Source organism: Phyllobates terribilis, unplaced genomic scaffold, assembly GCF_046119375.1.
Source record: "Phyllobates terribilis strain yellow unplaced genomic scaffold, ASM4611937v1 Scaffold_8__6_contigs__length_399053987, whole genome shotgun sequence".
In the NCBI taxonomy this organism is placed as follows: Eukaryota; Metazoa; Chordata; class Amphibia; order Anura; family Dendrobatidae; genus Phyllobates; species Phyllobates terribilis.
The window spans coordinates 350,372,671-350,392,452 of NW_027362768.1; the positions used below are offsets into that span (position 1 = coordinate 350,372,671).

The 19,782-nt window shown below is 46.6% G+C and overlaps 1 long non-coding RNA gene across 3 annotated transcripts in view; it reads right to left on the reverse strand.

Moving 5' to 3' along the window:
* LOC141156559 (uncharacterized) overlaps positions 1-19,782 on the reverse strand; it is an 810,169-nt gene that overhangs the window by 634,354 nt on the left and 156,033 nt on the right. The window contains exon 3 of one of the 3 annotated variants that reach the window (XR_012247669.1): positions 2,527-2,614. The exons of the other annotated variants lie outside the window; for them this stretch is intronic. This is a non-coding gene — a long non-coding RNA (uncharacterized lncRNA). Of the gene's footprint in view, positions 1-2,526; positions 2,615-19,782 lie in introns of those variants that run through there. 3 annotated transcript variants of the gene reach the window in all.

Consider the following 19,782-nt stretch of genomic DNA (forward strand, 5'->3'; position numbering starts at 1 on the left):
ACAATTTAGGGTGCGCATGACTAGGATAGAAACTCCCCGGGCATATGTACAAAAGACTGAATAGTAAGCCCACCTGAAGACAGATAACGTGAAAACGCCTCCAGTGGGATTTCAAAGAAGTCAGACTGGTTGTCAGCAATGATCTTCAGGCGAGACAGAGAGAACATGGAGTATATAAGATTGAGTTCCTTCAGGAATTTGACAGAACTGAGCGAGTATTCTCAAACTACATATGGTCTTTTCGAGACAAGCAAAGAAGAAAGTCTCTGTCCCTACAGTTGAAGAATTTTGCAATGAAGGTGTAAGGTGCAGACCCAAGGGGCAAGGGATGGAGGGATGTGATAGGCCCTCTGCAATGTACATAGCCGAGAAACTATCCCGGCCATAGGTGGAGATCAGTACATTCCCTAAAAAGAGCCGTGGATATTTGGGAATATGTCTGAAATACCCCCACAAAACAAGGTCCAGGAGTATGCGCCAAAGGGGCCATAGACTGCAATGATGCAAACTGAGCGAACGTCCAGTATACGCCTCCCGGAGACAGACACCCAGACCCAGTCTACTATGTCCAGTCAGTGAATACGCCTGGACCCTGTTTTTTGGGGAACTTTGGAAGTATGCCCCGATGGGGACACAGAATGCAAGGTGAAAGCACCCTAACAAGTTGCAGCTTATCTGCTGTTCTGTTGTGAGATGAAGCCCATTTTGGTGGAGTCCGTATAAAATGGATCAACTCAGACTCCTAAAATATATAATAAATTGGGTACAGTAGTTTGTGGGGAATATTTTTTTCACAAGAATTTGGTAAAGTTATGAAATGTCCTATAAATGTCTGTCCTATTCCTGATCTAAGGGTCTAGACTTTTAGCTGAGATGAATCTGTGCTACAGTAAATTTATCACTTACACATGAGCCGTGTATGAGGGAGTCGGAGGCCTGGAAATGGAGGAGTCGGAGGTTTGGCTTACTGACTCCACAGCCCGGGTTAGCAATAGCCGGATGCAGGTGAAGCAGAGCAAAGGACGGACGCTACATCTCCCCTTCTAATGAGCCGTGTAGTAGGTGGTCTCTGTCACAGAATAAGGTAAGGGTCCGGTGTGCTACCGGGGGTGTACAACTCCAAGAGGGGCAGGAAGAGAAGGATAGAATCCAACGCAAAAGGAGATCGCACAGTTTCCCAAGGAGACCGGATCACTAATGATCTACTCCAGACACACAAACAAGAGGATCTGATGGGGGAGGGGTGACAGACAAATTCATAGAGAACTGGATTCATGTAGCCAAAGTAGAATTAACAAATGAGCTATAATGAGCCTGAAAAGGACGGACCCCACAAAGCCAGAGTTAATGCTGCAGATTTCACCGGCATCAGACAATGAGAGCGGGGGGCTTTGCACAGCTTAAGATACTGAGAGAGTTCAGTATATAAATTGTAAGCTTGCGAGCAGGGCCCTCACTCCTCCTGTAACGGATAAAATGTGTTACATTGTATTGTTTTTATTGTCTGTACAGGTCCTTACTTAATTGGAAAGCGCTGCAGAATATGTTGGCGCTATGATACAATAATCATTTTATTTATATGTGCAGAGATGTTTCAGTTTTCACATTCACCACATGAGGGCAGCAGAGTACTATGCTCAGAATAAGGTCAGACATAACAGTACCTGCATATTACATGTGCTGACTAATGAAAGATACTGCCACTTGCACTGGTATGGCTGACATCAGACTGTAAGTGCGCCCGATAATGTCTGTGAGGGCGTATCTGTGCCCTGTTCCTCAGTCTCCTCTCGCTCTCCCTCTGAGCGCTGGTAAATAGGTGATGGTATCAGGGGGAACAATGTCTACCTAGAACTGCACCCTTGGTCTGGGCCAACTACGCCATCTTGTGGTAAGGGACAGTACCAATTAGTGAAGCGCTGCTAAGGGGCCATGTGTTTCTGAGTCGGGTCTCACAGTCTGGGGCCCATTCGTAACAGGACAAAGACAGACAAGGTCCTCTGGTCTCCCACCTCAGCTCAAGTGAGGCCGCAAATCTGAGCATCGCGTAGGCCATGCTAATGGAGCACAGCCAAACTCATCTGAAAATGGGCCCATAAGCTTCTTGTAACCAAGAGGAGTCACACTGATGGCCCTCCATGCCGGGATGAGCCCTCTGTGTAGCTCGGAGCCCCCTTGGACACATACGCACCCAATGGCTGCCGGACATGCCCCCCCTACACAACACTTATTTTTTAAAGCATTCTGACTTTGCAGCGTTTTCCCACAACACTATATCAGCGCTGGTCCCAGGTGTTGGCAGCTCCATTCCCACATAGGTGTCACTGGCAGAAGGAGATCCTGGACCAATGCAAATATGACAACTTTTCCATACTATTATGCTCTAGTTAAAAAAAAGGTAAGTTTCATCCATTTTTACTTTTAAACATAATAAAGCAACTTTTTCTTTTCAAGTTGGACAAATAATGTTTCCTATAATGTCTCCAATTCCATTCCCAGCAGTTCTGCGCTCTCCAGCGCTTCTTTGCGCCTCCCTTTCCTGGACGTCGCTCCTCATTGCGGTGTTTGCCAGCGGTATAAGTGCAGAGCAGTCGCTGGACACATTAAACGCCTTCTGAAAGGGAAGAAAGAGAACGGCCATTATCCTTCTTAAAAGAAAGGGATGGTGGCAGAATTCTTTTCAGATGTTTTAGCAAAGTCTTTTGGATTTATGGGCAAAGTCTTTCCTACAAAACTGCAGAACTGCATATTGATTTTATCAAGGGGTTGTTGTAGATCGGCTCACTTGGTTGCATATAGCGGTACACAGGAACATTGTCTCTTTAAATCTTCTGCTGGGTTTATTAAGAATGCTGCATAAACCACAGCAAAAACAAACACGGCCTTCCTGGCCTAACAGGAAAAACAAAACATAACGTATGGCACAGTCCTTGTAGCTACGAGTAACCGCCCACTTCAGGAACAAACAACTCAAGGTTTGTCTTTCCTTCACATGACAAAACAGCTCAGAGCTTTCACCTCCAAACCCATCCTACACACAAATGCTCTAAAAGGCTGGGATTTTATCCTCTGACCTCCTTCCTTTCTACAGGTGTTTAACCACCTTAGAACTAAAGATGGCTGAGTAACCCCTTCGTGTGCTGGAACCTTTTTCCTATATTTAATTACTGGAGCTCCTAATCTCAGTGCTACACATCTTCCCTCCAGTACTTTGCCAGTGACTTTGTCACAGGATATAGTGAACATTTTGAACCCAGAGGTACGACACAGAACACAGAGTTTGATAACATTATGTCATCATATTGAATATGTTGTCATTAGTCTTAAGTGCAAGTGCTCGCTACTTGAGTTTGCATCAGGTACTCAGGTATGAAACAAGTATCGCGGGGGCTCGAGTGACATGCTCGAGTCCCCGCCTCGCATGTTTCACGGTTTTTAGACACTCAAAAAAACAACAAAAAAAACATGCAGGGATTGCCGATGCATAGCAGGCAATCCCCATGTGTTTTTTTCTTTGGGCTGTATAACAGCCGTGAAACATATGGGGCAGAGACTCGAGCATGTCACTTGAGCACCTGCGATACTCCGTGCATACCCGGCACCCGATGCATACTCAAGTAGCGAGCACTTGCGCTCAAGACTAGTCACCATATCGTAATCATTTTTTTTTCTTTACTTTTGAAAAAATCCCAACCTCAATACAACCCTAACCCTAAAACAACCCTAAGGCCAGGGCCCCATTATCAGTATCTGGTCAGTATTTTTTCTCAGGAGTGGGAGACAAAACCAGGAGAGGAGCAATCAGAGAAAAGGTCTAATAGAAACAAGTCACCAACTCTGCATTTATCACCCACTCCTGGTTTTGGTTCCCACTCCTGAGAAAAAATACTGACCGAATACTGATAATGAGGCCGTGGTCTAACCGTAACTCTAATGCTAGAGCTTATTTTTTACGCTGTTCCTCGTGTGGTATAAGTGATTAGACGACTTTATTCTTCGGGTTGGTGCGATTACAACGATACCAGATTCATATTCATAAAAGACGCTTTTTTGCAAAGAGTAGTTTTTGCATCCCCATATTTTGATAGCTATAATTTTTCCATATTTCGGCCGAGAGAGTCATGTAAGGGCTTGTTTTTTGCGGGACAAGTTGACGGTTTTATTGGTATCATTTTCGGGCACATGACATTTTTTGATCACTTTCTACTCCTATTTTTGGGAGGCAGAACAAACAAAAACCAACAATTCAGGAATTGTTTTTACTTTTTTTATGCTGCTCCACGTGTGGTAAAATTGATAAGGTCGCTTTATTCTTCGGGTCAGTACATTTACTGCTATACTACATTTATATAGTTTTTTATGTTTTGGCGCTTTTACACAATAAAAATGCATCTGAATTGATGATATTTCACCAACGAGGAATTGGTCTTCACATTCCGGAGTTATGTTCATCATACTTATCTGAATAAATACCAGTGACAGGCTGCTGTCTATTAATACAATAGCTTTTTTGATATAGAGGTTTTTAAAATTAGTGGCTCCTCTCAATCCTTATATATTTATTATTGTTTTAAATAAATTATATACACATTTTTTATTGTTCATATATGCACTGTAGCACTTTCATTAGTGTATGGAAAGTATGATCAATTGTTATTCACTTTGTGTCGTTTACTTTTAGTTCACAATCATATACAGTACAGACCAAAAGTTTGGACACAACTTCTCATTTAAAGATTTTTCTGTATTTTTATGACTTTGAAAATTGTACATTCACTCTGAAGGCATCAAAACTATGAATTAACACATGTGGAATTATATACTTAACAAAAAAGTGTGAAACAACTGAAAATATGTCTTATACTCTAGGTTCTTCAAAGTAGCCACCTTTTGATTTGATGACTGCTTTGCACACTCTTGGCATTCTCTTGATGAGCTTCAAGAGGTAGTCACCGGAAATGGTTTTCACTTCACAGGTGTGCCCTGTCAGGTTTAATAAGTGGGATTTCTTGCCTTATAAATGGGGTTGGGACCATCAGTTGTGTTGTGCAGAAGTCTGGTGGATACACAGCTGATAGTCCTACTGAATAGAGTGTTAGAATTTGTATTATGGCAAGAAAAAAGCAGCTAAGTAAAGAAAAACGAGTGGCCATCATTGCTTTAAGAAATGAAGGTCAGTCAGTCGGAAAAATTGGGAAAACTTTGAAAGTGTCCCCAAGTGCAGTTGCAAAAACCATCAAGCGCTACAAAGAAACTGTCTCACATGAGGACCGCCCCAGGAAAGGAAGACCAAGAGTCACCTCTGCTTCTGAGGATAAGTTTATCCGAGTCACCAGCCTCAGAAATCCCATGTTAACAGCAGCTCAGATTAGAGACCAGGTCAATGCCACACAGAGTTCTAGCAGCAGACACATCTCTACAACAACTGTTAAGAGGAGACTTTGTACAGCAGGCCTTCATGGTAAAATAGCTGATAGGAAACCACTGCTAAGGACAGGCAACAAGCAGAAGAGACAAGTTGGGGCTAAAGAACACAAGGAATGGACATTAGACCAGTGGAAATTTATGTTTTGGCTTGATGAGTCCAAACTTGAGATCTTTGGTTCCAACTACCATGTCTTTGTGCGACGCAGAAAAGGTGAACGAATGGACTCTACATGCCTGGTTCCCACCGTGAAGCATGGAGGAGGAGGTGTGATGGTGTGGGGGTGCTTTGCTGGTGACACTGTTGGGGATATATTCAAAATTGAAGGCATTTTGAACCAGCATGGCTACCAGAGCATCTTGCAGCGGCATGCTATTCCATCCGGTTTCGTTTAGTTGGACCATCATTTATTTTTCAACAGGAGAATGACCCCAAACACCTCCAGGCTGTATAAGAGCTATTTGACAAAGAAGGAGAGTGATTGGATGCTACGCCAGATGACCTGGCCTCCACAGTCACCAGACCTGAACCCAATCGAGATGGTTTGGGGTGAGCTGGACCGCAGAGTGACGGCAAAAGGGCCAACAAGTGCTAAACATCTCTGGGAACTCCTTCAAGATTGTTGGAAGACCATTTCTGGTGACTACCTCTTGAAGCTCATCAAGAAAAAGCGAAGAGTGTGCAAAGCAGTCATCAAAGCAAAAGGTGGCTACTTTGAAGAGCCTAGAATATAAGACATATTTTCAGTTGTTTCACACTTTACTTTTTTGTTAAGTATATAATTCCACATGTGTTAATTCATAGTTTTGATGTCTTCAGTGTGAATGTACAATTTTCAAAGTCATGAAAATACAGAAAAATCTTTAAATGAGAAGGTGTGTCCAAACTTTTGGTCTGTACTGTATACTCATTACTTAGAAAAAGAAACTATTTTCTTCTTTCTTACTTACATTTTTCACATTTGCTTCCCCCCCCCCACTGTTTATTCATAATAGGTCACTAACATTCATTCATTCACCTTTCACACTTCTGTTTTACGTTTCAGGACATGAGGCTCCTTGTATATTTATTGCGCTGAGCCCAGCCGGCTGTTATTTGACCCTTGTGTTCTAACGTGGAGCGCAGAAGTCGCCATCTTGTTTTGCACTCCAAAGCTGAACGCATACCGCCGTCACTTCTGCCCTATTGATGCGCTCAAGCGAGTCGAGTCACGCGGACCGGAGGTGACGTTGACATGTCATGCATGATGATCCCTCTCTCTGTTACCAGCTAATCGCGGCTTGTTATATCGCACTTTGCACCCTTTTTGGCTGACTCCGGCTTAAATACCAACTCTGCCTTTTTGTTCCTTGTCCCTAGTCAAAGCCCAGATGGCGAAACGTGCGTTGGGAGCAGCAGCATGTGTGTGTGGTTTCAGCTCATGCCGGTATGTTAATTTTTTCTGGCGATATGGCACCAGAGAGATCCCGCAGAATCCCACCACTGCCACCACATGTGAAGGATCCACACCACGCCACCCGCCTGACATCACAGTTACGTCTGACGGATCACATGATATGGATCGGCCCTTTGCACCAACGTGACGTTCCTCACCCCCTCGAGGATGCGTAATGTCAGATTGGTACAGTTCTACACAGACACCCCCTGTCCACACAGGTACAGGAAGGTACAGGGCGTGAGAAGAGGTTGCCCACTCAGTGTCTGACGTGGCACCACACTCGCTCACACCCCTGACAGGCTGAGAGGCCCCTTCCACTAGCCCCAGTGAAACAGAACCTTGTCAGCCTGGTAGAGCTGCTACCAGTTTCTATTAGATATAAGCCCCCCGGTCCGTTAACGGGAATTATCAGGCCAGAAACCAGCCCCGGTATTGTGTTAGTTAGACAGTACAATGGACATGAGGATTCGTGGATCGAGATAAAAGATCAGACCAAAGTTAAACTATATATTTAATTGCCATCACATCGCCTATATACATAAGGATTATAAATACATAATGGTCAGAGATGCAAACACAATAGTAGTGGTACAAAAGATAAAAACATAAATTAAGAATGAGTTACCAGTCAGATGGAAAGCCTGGCTTGCGGGGGAGGGCTGCCACATGGGAGGCTTGTGGGTCCCTCTGTGGGGATTCCCTCACATGATGTGTCGTCGCGACCTCCCAGAGAAAAAGCCCTAGGCTAGAACTGCAGGGGCTTTTAAACTCTCTGGGTCACTCCCCCTCCTGCCCCCTGGACTGGACCTAAATCTCCACCCATGGCCTCCCTCAGCTATAAACTCCAAAAACGAAAATGGGTTATACTTCCTTAATGGACGGTCCTAGGGAGCCGGTTCTGGTGTCATCACGATCCAGCAGGGCCCCTGCTACACGTGGAGACTAAAGACAGTGGCCCTACGGGTCTTCAAAAGGCTGTGTCTGGTATCTCCCCATTCCTACGCACTAGACTGGGCTGGGAGTAAGGCTGACATTCCCCATTCTCTTGGGATCTTGAAATTCTATTTTATAAATAAACAGGACATATAGCATTTCCATAATTTGGTATTGAATTATAGTTGTCTGACACAAAGGGAACGGCATGGCTTGGATCTCCAGGGGGTCTTCCTATTGAAGCCCAGCAGCTAGCTGGTGGGGGTGTAATTTCTTGGCTTGGAGCTGCTAAGTGAGATATTTGTCACTCACTCTCTCGGGCCCCCTTCCTTCTTCTTGGCTGTAGAAGTGTCCACTTACAACTGTATGCAGTAGATCTTTATAATCCCCTGCCAAATAGGATACAATGATTGACATGGGATTATATCTACAATATTCTTTACATATTTTGTATTTTTATTGCATCGTTTTATTCTGAGAGCTATAACTTATTTTTCAGCTGATGGAGCTGTATGGCGGTTTTATTTTTGCGGGACAAGATGCCGTTTTCAGCGGTACCATTTTTATTTACATTTGTCTTTTTGATTGCGTTTTATTCCATTTTGTGTTCGGCGGTATGATGATAAAGCACTGTTTTTTGCATTTTTTTTTACACCGTGTTTACTAAATGGGTTAATGAGTGGGACAGTTTTAGAGGTCAGGTCGTTCTGGACGTGGTGATACCAAATATGTTTTCTTTTATTGTTTTGTTTTTTTCATAATAATATTTATTTATGGGTATAATATATTTTTATTCTTTAAGATTTTTTCATTTTGTTTTATATTTTTCCAATTTTTTTTTTACTTTCTGACACTTTTTTACTTTGTACTACTATGGGACTTTCATTTTTTTGCAGGCTGATTGCTTGTATAGCATAGGGATGCAGCAGCATCTCTAAGCTATGCAGGCTGTAAGCTCTGCACTGACACAAGTTAGATAGATAGTGCTCTGCACATGATCTAACAAACTTGCTGGTGCCTGGTGACCCGGATGTAGTCACGAAGACATCGGGTCACCATGGCAACAAACAAGACCACCCCACTGAGACAGCGAGGGGTCTCCGATCCAAGGTAGGAGGGCTGTCTTACCTCTGCCTGCTCCCGAAATGCTGCGATCCACTTCAAATCGCAGCATTTTGGGGGTTAATGTGCCGGGTTGCTCCTGGCACAGAATACTGGGTGTCAGCTGTCAGAATCAGCTGACACTCGGAGATGAACGCGCCAGCACAGCATGTGTGCGGGCGCGATCGCCGAGGTGTAATAATACGTACCTGGTCATTAAGGCCCAGGGCACAGGGATGTCTTATTACGCCTCATGCCAGAAAGGGGTTAAAGAAATTTTTGTATGACTGTGACGCTGGATTTCCTGCATTTCCATTGCTGGTGAGCTGGATTTTTCCTATAAAGTCTGTTAGTGCAGTTAATAGTTACCATCCGTTTTCCTCTAGTCAGATAGGTTGAGATCACTTGGACACTAAGTTTGTGTTAAAAAACTCAAAAGAGAATAAAAAAAGTTAGAGAAGACCTCCATGTGTTATACACGTATTTTCCCATCAATATTTTGCCACAAATCAATTTATTGTGGAAAACTCATCATGGCTGGCAAACTGAAATGTTACCAGATTCTCTCATCTGCTCCTCAATGTTTGCTGATCCCTCAGTGCACACGGTGTATAATGCAGTCACAGCTCCCGGCACTTACTTCCAGCTGTTAGGAGGTGCTGGGAAGTTTCCTTCAGTTTAATACTGACTGATATTATAGTGAATGATTCCCAGTGAATAGACCATGCTGGCGATGTGGAGCTTTATTCTATTCAGGGGTCGCCCACCCGTCACCTCCAGTGACTCCGCTCAGTAAGCGCTGCAGCTGCAAGAACTGGTAATAATCAGTGTGGGGCGTCACATTCCTCCCGCAGCGGCCATTTCATCCATCTGCCACATTCTTATACTGTCTTCTCCACATTTACACCATCTAGTTAGTTAGTTACTTATTTTCTGCCAGAAATGTGAGCTACAATTTTGGTGTAATTTCTGGAGTAGAATGTTAGGCCCCTCCCCTCTCATATAAGCCACAGCCCTTTTCTGCTAAGCCACGCCTCTTGTCAGACAAGGCACAGAAAGGGTTTAAAACATGTGAAGCAAATCATGAAATACAGATTTTGCTGCACAGAACTACAGGATTCTGTCATTTAGCTGATAAATCTCTCCCAGTGACTTCTGATTAATATTTAGATTTGTATTGAACATAAACCGCAATCGTATGACCATTAATAGATAACCAGCCTTCTTTATACACGTTCAATTGTTACCATAAGTTATTTTCCTCCAAAATATCTCTGCAGATCCTCTAAATGAATCTATGTAAAATATGAAGAGCTATATATGGAGAGCTATATATGCCCCCACATTATCTGCACAGGGCCACATAATATACAGTATTTGGGGAACATTATAGTAAAATGTATTATAGCACTATAACAGCATCCTGTCCCTTTAAATCTTCAGATACTTCTGTCACCATGGTAACTGCATTTCTGAACAACCAATAGGATTGCTCAGTTTGAATTTGAAAAAAAAAAAGAAGTCAGTCTGTTATATCTCATCCGAGTGTGAAGACAGACACCTGCAGTCAGCGCGAGATTCCAGGTATAAGACGTCTATAAGATAACGGAGGAGCCACATCCCATCACACGCACTCACAGACCACAACCAAGATGTCCTGAGAAATCTGCTCATCACCAACTTATTATTCCCCAACACACAATAGGATGAGATATCAGGGGGTGAGGCCGCACTCGTCACATCTCCCATCTGGATGGATCCGGCGACTAGATCCCGATATTTACCCCCCGCTCTGCTCCTCCATGGGGAACGGCCCCGGCGCACACAGGATGGCCGCAGTGTAGTATTGCTAGTACTCTGCACGATACCCCGTCCTCCATATATACCACATACTAAAGGGGAGCTCCCAACAAGTTATCACCTATCTGCGGGATAAGATCAGAGTCCGACCACTGGGAACCACCAATCGCCAGAACAGGGCCCTGTTATCCTGTTAGGAGGCAGCGGCAGTACCCTCGCCCAACCACCGAGGGTGCCAGAGAACGTTGAGTACAGCTCCTGCAGGCCCCAGAGAGGGTGAATGGAGCGGCGGTGGAGCATGTGCACCTCCTCTACCATCTAACGGGGATAAAAGTTCTGGTGACCGCTGGAGTTCCCAGCGGACGGACCCCACTGATCTATAAGTCATCACCTATCCCAGGTATAAGTGATAACTTGTTCCAGCTGAAAATCCCCCTGTAATGGAGCCGACATATGTAACAGTCAGTATCCTATACATTTCCCAATGTTGCCCTTACCCTGCACCAGAATTTATAGTCAAAACCCCTGCTGACTATTCCTGATGTTTTATAGGATTTGGCTACATTGTCAGTGAAGATGTCAGCAGTCACCATGTGCCCCGGATACGTCCCCCCTGAGGAGATACTGAGAAGACTGGCGTATTGTACGAAGCTTCTCCCTTCTCCCCTCTACAAGAAGGAGCGCCTCATGCCAACCAACCCAGAAGCCCAAAGAAGGTATACTGTAAGGAGAGAAGAACGGCCCGCTCCACCCATAAGCATCCAAGCCAGGGAGAAAAGGAAACGGGAAGAAGAAGAACAAATGGCTCTAAGAGAAATGCTGGACTATCTGGATGAAGAGGAAGACAAGAAAGAAGAGCAGAAGGCGGCAAAGAAGATCAAACTGGACATTAAGCTCCCGAGAAGCAGCACAAGAAGAAGCAGGACCAGGCCGCACAACTTCCACCACCAAGTCAGCCAAGTCTTCCCTATGACAAGAAAGAAGAACATCCTGTGGACCGTCCTGCTGGGACCTCTCTGCCGATAACATCAGATGCGGCATTACCGGCCCGTAAGTATAAAAACACTAGTAATAATAATAGCAGGAGAATAGTAATATAGTGGTAATAGATCAGTATTAAACTAACAAGAGTCATTATATTAGTGATAATAATAAAGTCATAAAAGTAGTAATAAAATATCCGTAGTAATAGTACAGTAGTAGGTAGAATAGCAGTGTGATCCGGGGTCCTAGGACTGATCGCCTTTTCTCGGGGTCAAGAAGGAATTTTTCCCCTGTGACACAAATTGGCTGAATGTGTCCTGGGGTTTTTGCCTTCTTCTGGATCAAAAGCTTTAGACATAGGGATTTTAGTAATACCATTATTAGAGTCACAAGAGTAATAAAAAAATGATAAAACTAATAAATAAAGTAAATAATAAAAGGTACATGTTTAATAAATCGTAAAAATGGTAGTAATAATAAGATATTTGTGAGGCCGAGTTCCAGTTAGTAAATAAATTAGTGTTAGGTTAGTGTAGGGACCCATCTGAAGAGGTCGCCTTGTCGTTGGCAGATGGGCTCGCACAATTTGCTCAAAATGTGCGCTAAGAACCTCATAGTTACAGTACAGACCAAAAGTTTGGACACACCTTCTCATTTATAGATTTTTCTATATACTTAACAAAAAAGTGTGAAACAACTGAAAATATGTCTTATATTCTAGGTTCTTCAAAGTAGCCACCTTTTGCTTTGATGACTACTTTGCACACTCTTGGCATTCTCTTGATGAGCTTCAACTTTTGGTCTGTACTGTACATCTATAGTAAATCTAGCAGTAATACCATTCAGGGGATATAGATATACATGTATATACTCGTTTTGTGAATAACTTTTTGTGCAGCACCACAGCAGCAGGTATACAGGTATAGGGAGCTCACATCTAATGATAGTGTTACAGTGATATTATAGCTGGGCCTTAACGGGAATCTGTCAGCAGGTTTTTGCTATGTAATCTGACAGCAGCATGATGTAGGGACAGAGACCCTGATTCCAGCGATGTGCCACTTACTGGGTGCAGCAATTGTGATAGAATCACACTTTTCTCTGTAGCAGAGCTCAGATGTTGAGCCCTGTATAACCCCGAACACACCATTGATTGGCAGCTTTCTATGTACACTGTATATTGACAGAAAGCCGCTAACCAGTGATGGCGGTGTGGTTGGACTAGGAGACACGAGACACCTAGTCTTGTAGTGATAATGTCCTGCTGATAAAATACTGATTGTATTAAAACAGCAAAACACACCCAGTAATTGACACATCACTGGAATCAGACTCTCTACCCTTAACCTGCTGAAAGATTAAGAATAACTGGTTCCCGAGAAGCATCGAAAATATACTTCACAGTCAGGATCCAGCACCCGCTCAATAGTGCACATTTTCATCAGGCAGGTGTCGTCAGGGCACCTACGAGATCTGCAGCAGTCGTACAGCTGTATTACACAGTCCCGCTGCTGGAGGAGCTATTCCTGATCCTGGCAGTTTAACCCCTTATACCCCACCGTCAGTAGCAACCACAGCATCTAGATGGTTTGGACAAAAGGAGAGGGAGATACGATTACGATGCTGATGAGTTTCTATAGAAGTTGGGGTCCTAACAGTGACCCCCATGACTGACATCTTACTGCTCCTATTAGACCTTGACTGAAGAAAGGTCTATTAGGACATCGGTCAAAGTAATGTCACCTGCTCTGCAGCTACTGGAAATACCTAGGTCTGATTACTTTCCCATTTGCAAAATGTGATTTTGCGCTGCACCTACAGCAGCACTGTTTTACCATCATCATCAGTGACAGGACCTCCAGCCTTTCCTGAGATTGATCAGTGGAGGAAGAAGCTTTCAGTTCCTTGTTCCACCATTCAGTTCACCTGTATGTCTCTGCTAGCAGCTGATTGGACTGGTTAGTGCAACCAGCTGTGACATGCCACTGCCGCCTTGCACTGTGTGCAGGCACAGGAGGCTGAAGGAGGAGGGTCTGGCAGAAACTGGGTGTGGTGTTAGTTGTGACTTCATGACTAGTCTCCGAACAGAACACGAAAAGACTAGTCAGGATGTGACCAGGTCCTCCAAAATCAGAAGTGAGGCTGGTCACATGCTGAAGTATAGTATGTAGGCAACGGTGCAGAATGCTGACAGTGAGTATATTACAAGGGTTCAGCATTCTGCAACTTATACACACACATTGAAAAGTATAAAAGCTCAGACAACCCCTTTAAAGAGGTATTCCTATTTTGTTAACACACACCATACACTTTTTGCACATAATGGTCCTAAGCCCAGAAGTAGCAGAATTCTCTACACTTGTCTCCATTAGAAAACACTTCGGCCAGCATAATAGAGATCACGAGTATGGAGTGCGGAAGAACCACAACTCACACCCCACAGTCTTGATAAAGCAAACCTGCGAAAAGCGCGTCGAGGCCCGCAGGTCCCACTTTGGTTTGCTCCTGCCGTGTTCCCTGACCCCCTTCTCTAGCGCCCCTTGGTGGCCTTTTTGGTGAGTGCATCCTGTATTATGGTCTTTATCTATTCTGCCCCCATTTGGGGGAAATATGGGACACATACCCACCATTATTTAATGCTTGACATCCTCCTATAGATGCCTCTCCTATCTTGCCACTTTGTGCACATGTTGCCTTGGGTCGCTCCTTCCCCCCTTCCCTTATTTTCTCTTATACCATTCTACCATATTGGCTAGCTGCGGTTAGCTGCTATGTGCCCCCGTGGTTCTGTACTGTCTCCCTCTTGTATTTATTCATTATATTGATAATATTGTGTATTTATACTTCTATTAATAAAGTCTCTTTTTATATGCTGTACACTCAGTTTTTCTTTGTGTTTTTATACTTGTCTCCATTAGTAGCAATGATATCACTCGATGCCTCGTAGTCCTCCAGCTGAGAAATTGTCATTTCTCATTACACAAAACTTCATTTATGGACATCTATGGTGATTTCTTTGCCTGTGTGGATTGGATGGGCTGTTACCGACATCTGGTGAGAATTTCATGGCAATAGCACCTTTAGAAATATATTTACTTAGAATAGTAGTGACGTGATGAATACTTATTCCACCGCTGTTTGTTCAGGGAAATAGTCATGGGATAGCCGCCATAAGAAAGCTTGTCCAGCCGTCACTATTCCTCCTGCCCCCACTATACACATGCACACTCCACAGCCAAGAGGGCATTTATTCTCACCAGAGAGATAGCCGCTGTCAGACGCCTCTGGTAACAGCTTCTCTCAGAAGAAAAGGATTGGGCATGCTGATATCCAATATGCCTGATCTTTCCTTCCCAGACATGAAGAAACACCATACATGTTAGGTGGTGAATATGAGCAGGCTTGGTCCACATCCACCCAGTGAGTGTGAGCATTGTTCCCGGGAGTTCACACTAATAAATCCCTTGTGCATTTGCAATGTGATCTACGAGCAGAGATTCATGGCTGACCCTATGATTCCCGCTGCAGGTTTAGGCTCTGTGCACACAGCGCCTTTATCAGGCCGGTACGCTCCACAACCCGTCTGAAGAACAACCACCCAATAAATAGATGAAATGACCATATACCCTGCAATGTAATCCGCCTCGCTGTGCACATGGTCAGTCCTTTAACCGTTTCACGTTTATGAAGAGGCCACACGGTTAGAAGTGACCGCTCCGTTCTCCAGGCGGTTTCTGCTCGGAGTTCTCCCTGTCTCGGTTTCTGCAGCTTCTTCCTGTAGTAAAGCTGAGCGGGTCGCCGGCATCTACAAGACGTGGTGCGCACAGACCCTTATACTTATATCCAGAACACTGAGGACCACGGGAGCATTTTTCTTGCACACGTGAAGATCACGGAGGTGTGAATGAGACCCCACTCGTATCCAAGGTGCGGAGCTCCGAACAGTCATCGTTTCTGGGGCGTCACCGGCAGATCTCTTCTAGGAGATCACAGTGGATCCAGAGATCTCCAGCATTTCTCCATCTTTATGTCTCACTATATTGTGGCTGATATCAGCGACTCCACCCTTATAAATGTAGAGAGGCCACAGGTGCAACACACCAGACCCCCTGACCACAACACCCCGGACCCCCTGACCACCAGGGCACAACACCCCGGACCCCCTGACAACCAGGGCACAACACCCCGGCCCCCCTGACCACCAGGCGGTCACTATGGGGGCTAATGGACTATGTTACTGGAGGAGAAAAGGATTTCTATAGAATCAGTAGGAAACACCCTGAAGGTTTCTCTTTGCGGCTTTTCTCCAGGATTTTCCTCACCCGTCATTTATCGCTTCTCATTATTGCCAGAATCCCAGTGGGTGAGGACGATCCCGGACAGCGCCCCCAATAGTGAAGTGCACCGAGGAGTTCACAAGATTCCTTTATATGTTGCAGGGGATTAAACCTCCTGCAGATTGAGGGGTCGGGGTCCTCAGACCCCCAACAATCATGCAACAGACTTTATAAAAACCCCTGAGCAGCAGAAGCAGTGAGCGGCTGCAGGAGCGTGCACACAGTGCGGTGTGAGGACCAGAGACTTTCTATGGAGTCCATACACAATGTGCTGAGCGCTCTGGCAGGGAAATAACCTCTCTATTGGTGGTGGATCATAGGACCGCTGCAGACAATCAGTAGCTATAGATCGGCTGCAGACATCACATTCTATATGTAGGTATGGGCTGAGTGTGGGATGGAAATACTGAACAGCCCCTGCTGATCCCCCCCTAGTCCTCCATGCTGCTGGTCGGGTCCCACCAGGCTCCTTTCCCAGTACTGTTGGCATGTGACTGCTGCAGCCAAGTCAGTGGCCATACCTGCTACTGTGGCACCCCAGGGGTCTGGTTACCACAGTAATAGAGATATTATGTCTGAGAGCAAGTGGGAGGTTTCTCTGGTCAGGAGCCCTAAGCATGCAACACGGCCCACCCAGACCTGGGAGGGGAGGAATCTGCCCTTATAAACTGGGTCTGGGGCGGGATTAGTGAGTGAAGTCCCATACAGAGACGCAGTCAGGTCTGGAGGACAGCAGACACAGGGAAAGTGACAACAGGAGCTCTGTAGGAGCAGGAGTGAGTGCCAGAGGCTGGAAGCTAGATAGCTCGCCTTGGCTGAAGACACTAAACCCGGACACAGAGTCCGAGGCTGTGGGGACATCCAGGTCCAGCAGCAGAATCCAACCGGCAGGGGATTCCATGTCCTCTGGCCTTAGAAACCCGAAGGCACGGTCACAAGCAAGGGACCAGCACCGCCATCGTGAAGCGGAGGCTGACGGAAGGCCCCAAGTCACCGGCCATACGGGTGAGCACCACACGATATACTCAGGGACGTGGGCTACTTCTACCCGCATAGAGCAAGGTAGCCAGGAAAGAGTGCAGATAGTCGGGGAGGCCTACAACTCCACCTGGCCAGGGGAGATCCTGCTTGCTCACAGAATGACCAGGCCCCAACTGCTAACCAGTACTCCCGGGAGGGTCTGCTTTATACCACCAGTAAAGACCCTGAACTGCACCACACGTCTCTGTGTTTCATCGCCGCACCAGCACCATTACTACCGGGACGCTCACACCATCACTCCCATCATCCACATTAGCTGCCCTGAGGCAATACTTCTCCCGTGGGGAGTTATTCCATACTCGGCTGCGCAAATTACATCAGCCTCAGCGGTCTGCAGTGCAGCGGCGGTCCCCACTGACCGCAATCGACGGGTGGCGTAGTCGGACAATTACAATACCAATAGACTGCCACTGGTTTGACCGCCCTGGGCACGGACCGGGTCGCCGCCACACGGAGACTACAACCCCCAGCATCTTACAGAAGGCCCGGCTCCGGGTATCCCCCTGCACAGCACAGGCCCAGGGGGCGCGTCAACTTTGGCGTAGTCGGCAGGATTTCGTGCCTGCAACCACCGGGTACTGCGTGCCTGAATAAGACTTTTGTACTTACCTGTGGTGAAGTTTCCCGCCATCCGGAGCCGATTCCCTCCATCAGACGCCATCTTGGACCGTTTCCCGCCGTCTTCTGCCTTCTTACCGCCATCCGCAGCTGCTTCCCGCCTTCGAACGCCATCTTCGGGACGCCGTGCGGGAAGAAGAGGGATGTGGACGCCGAAAGCGCGCGAGATCCGAAGCTCCGCCCCACGCTCCGACGCTGCGTAAGGTCCTGGAAGGGAGGAAGAGCGACGCTGACGTCATCGGAGCGCGACGCCAGGTCCTCAACCCCGACGATCGACTGCGGAGCCGCGGCCTACGGAAGAAGAGCATCGCAAGGTAGGCCACGGTCCACTAGGGGGGAAGGAGGATGTCGGACACCGAGGGGAGCTCCACCGCCACACCGGCCGCCAGCGCAACCGCTGCTGCGGTCATGCCCTTCACCATGCCCTATATCCCGGGGGCAACCTGGCTACTCCAGTACTCAGGGGAGTCACATACTCTAAGTGACTTTAGGGAAAGACTTGATAGCCTCTTCCAGGTATACCCCCTCACAGAAGAGCAAAAAGTGAGCATTCTAGTGGCCCAGTTAATCGGGGCAGCCCAAAGGGAGGTAAAGTCCTGGTCACCTGGGAAGAAGAGGACTGTCAGAGAAATACTAGCCCGGCTGAAAGACACATTTGATACCCGAACCTCAGCCGAAATAAAGCTCAGATTTTACGGGTGCAAACAGCGGGCACATTAAAGTATAAGAGACTATGCTCTAAACTTACAAGAGGCCCTGAGAGCCATTAAGCAGGCAGACCTTGACAGCGTGGGAAATGAAGACAGGCTGTTGACCGAACAATTTATTGAGGCTCTACTGTGCAATGCCCACCGAACCCAGTTGCGGGCAATGGCCTTACAGGACCCTGACCTGGACTTTGCACAGTTCAAGGACAGAGCCATCCGGGTGCTCCGAGAACCGGCACCAGGTGGCGCTGTGACCCACAGGCGCCCTGCTATCACTTATCACCAGGACGCGGCGCCCTTGTCTGCAGGGCCTGTGGGAGCTGATGCGCAGGCTTTGAACAGTGACCCGGCTACAGACCTGCACCATCAGGTCCAAGAGCTGACTAAGAGCGTTGCCGCGCTAACCAGAACTGTGCAGTCTTTACAGGTCTCTTCTCCAGGAAAGATCCAGCTGGCATCCGGACCAGAGGACGTCCCGTGGCGCCGACTGAGGAGGACCCCACCGGCCAGAGGAAGACCCAGCGACAGATACAACGAGGACGGACGACCCATCTGCCGCCGCTGCAATCAACCTGGACATATGGCAAGGTACTGTCATTTAAACGGGCACAACCTGGGGTAGAGGGCCAACCCCCAGGCATAAGATCATCAGGCCCATCGAACTGGCGTGACAAATACGTAGGGGGACGTCCGGTCTTGCCTGTGGTACTGGATGGCATTCCTATGAGTGACCTACTAGACACCGGGTCACAGGTCACCACCATCCCGTACGTGCTCTTCAAGCGGTACTGGAATGACTCGGACATAACCCGCTACCCAGATGACGACCTGAGCATTATAGCCAGCAATGGTCAGCCCGTGCCCCAGATAGGATTTAAAGAGGTGACCATCAAGGTCGGTAAGGTTGAACTGCCGGCACAAGGACTGATCATTGTGGACATTGACAGTCGCGAGAGTCACCCAAAAATAACCCTAGGTACTAACGTAATTGAAAACTGTCTTGCAGAGGTGATTCTTATTTTGCAACAGGTTGCCAAGAACGCCAGTTCCAGCCAGCAGCGTGTGCTCCAAAAAGAGATCCGGGCACTGATGAAGCGGCAACAAGTGGAACTATCTGGTGGTGAGATAGGTAGAGTGAGAATGTGTGACCCGTTCCCTATTGCCATGCCCCCGAAAAGTGAGATGATGATTTGGTGCCGGGCAGCTATTGGTCTAAGAGGTAGAGACTACCAAGCAATGGTAGAACCTGTCTACTCAGACAGTAGGCCCACCATTTTGATAGCACGGGGGGTGGTCGATGTACGCCATGGGAGGGTGCCCGTCCGCATCATAAATATCGGGGGGAGAGAAGTATACCTGCCCCGGTATGCCACGTTAGCCAAATTGTTCACCATCAAC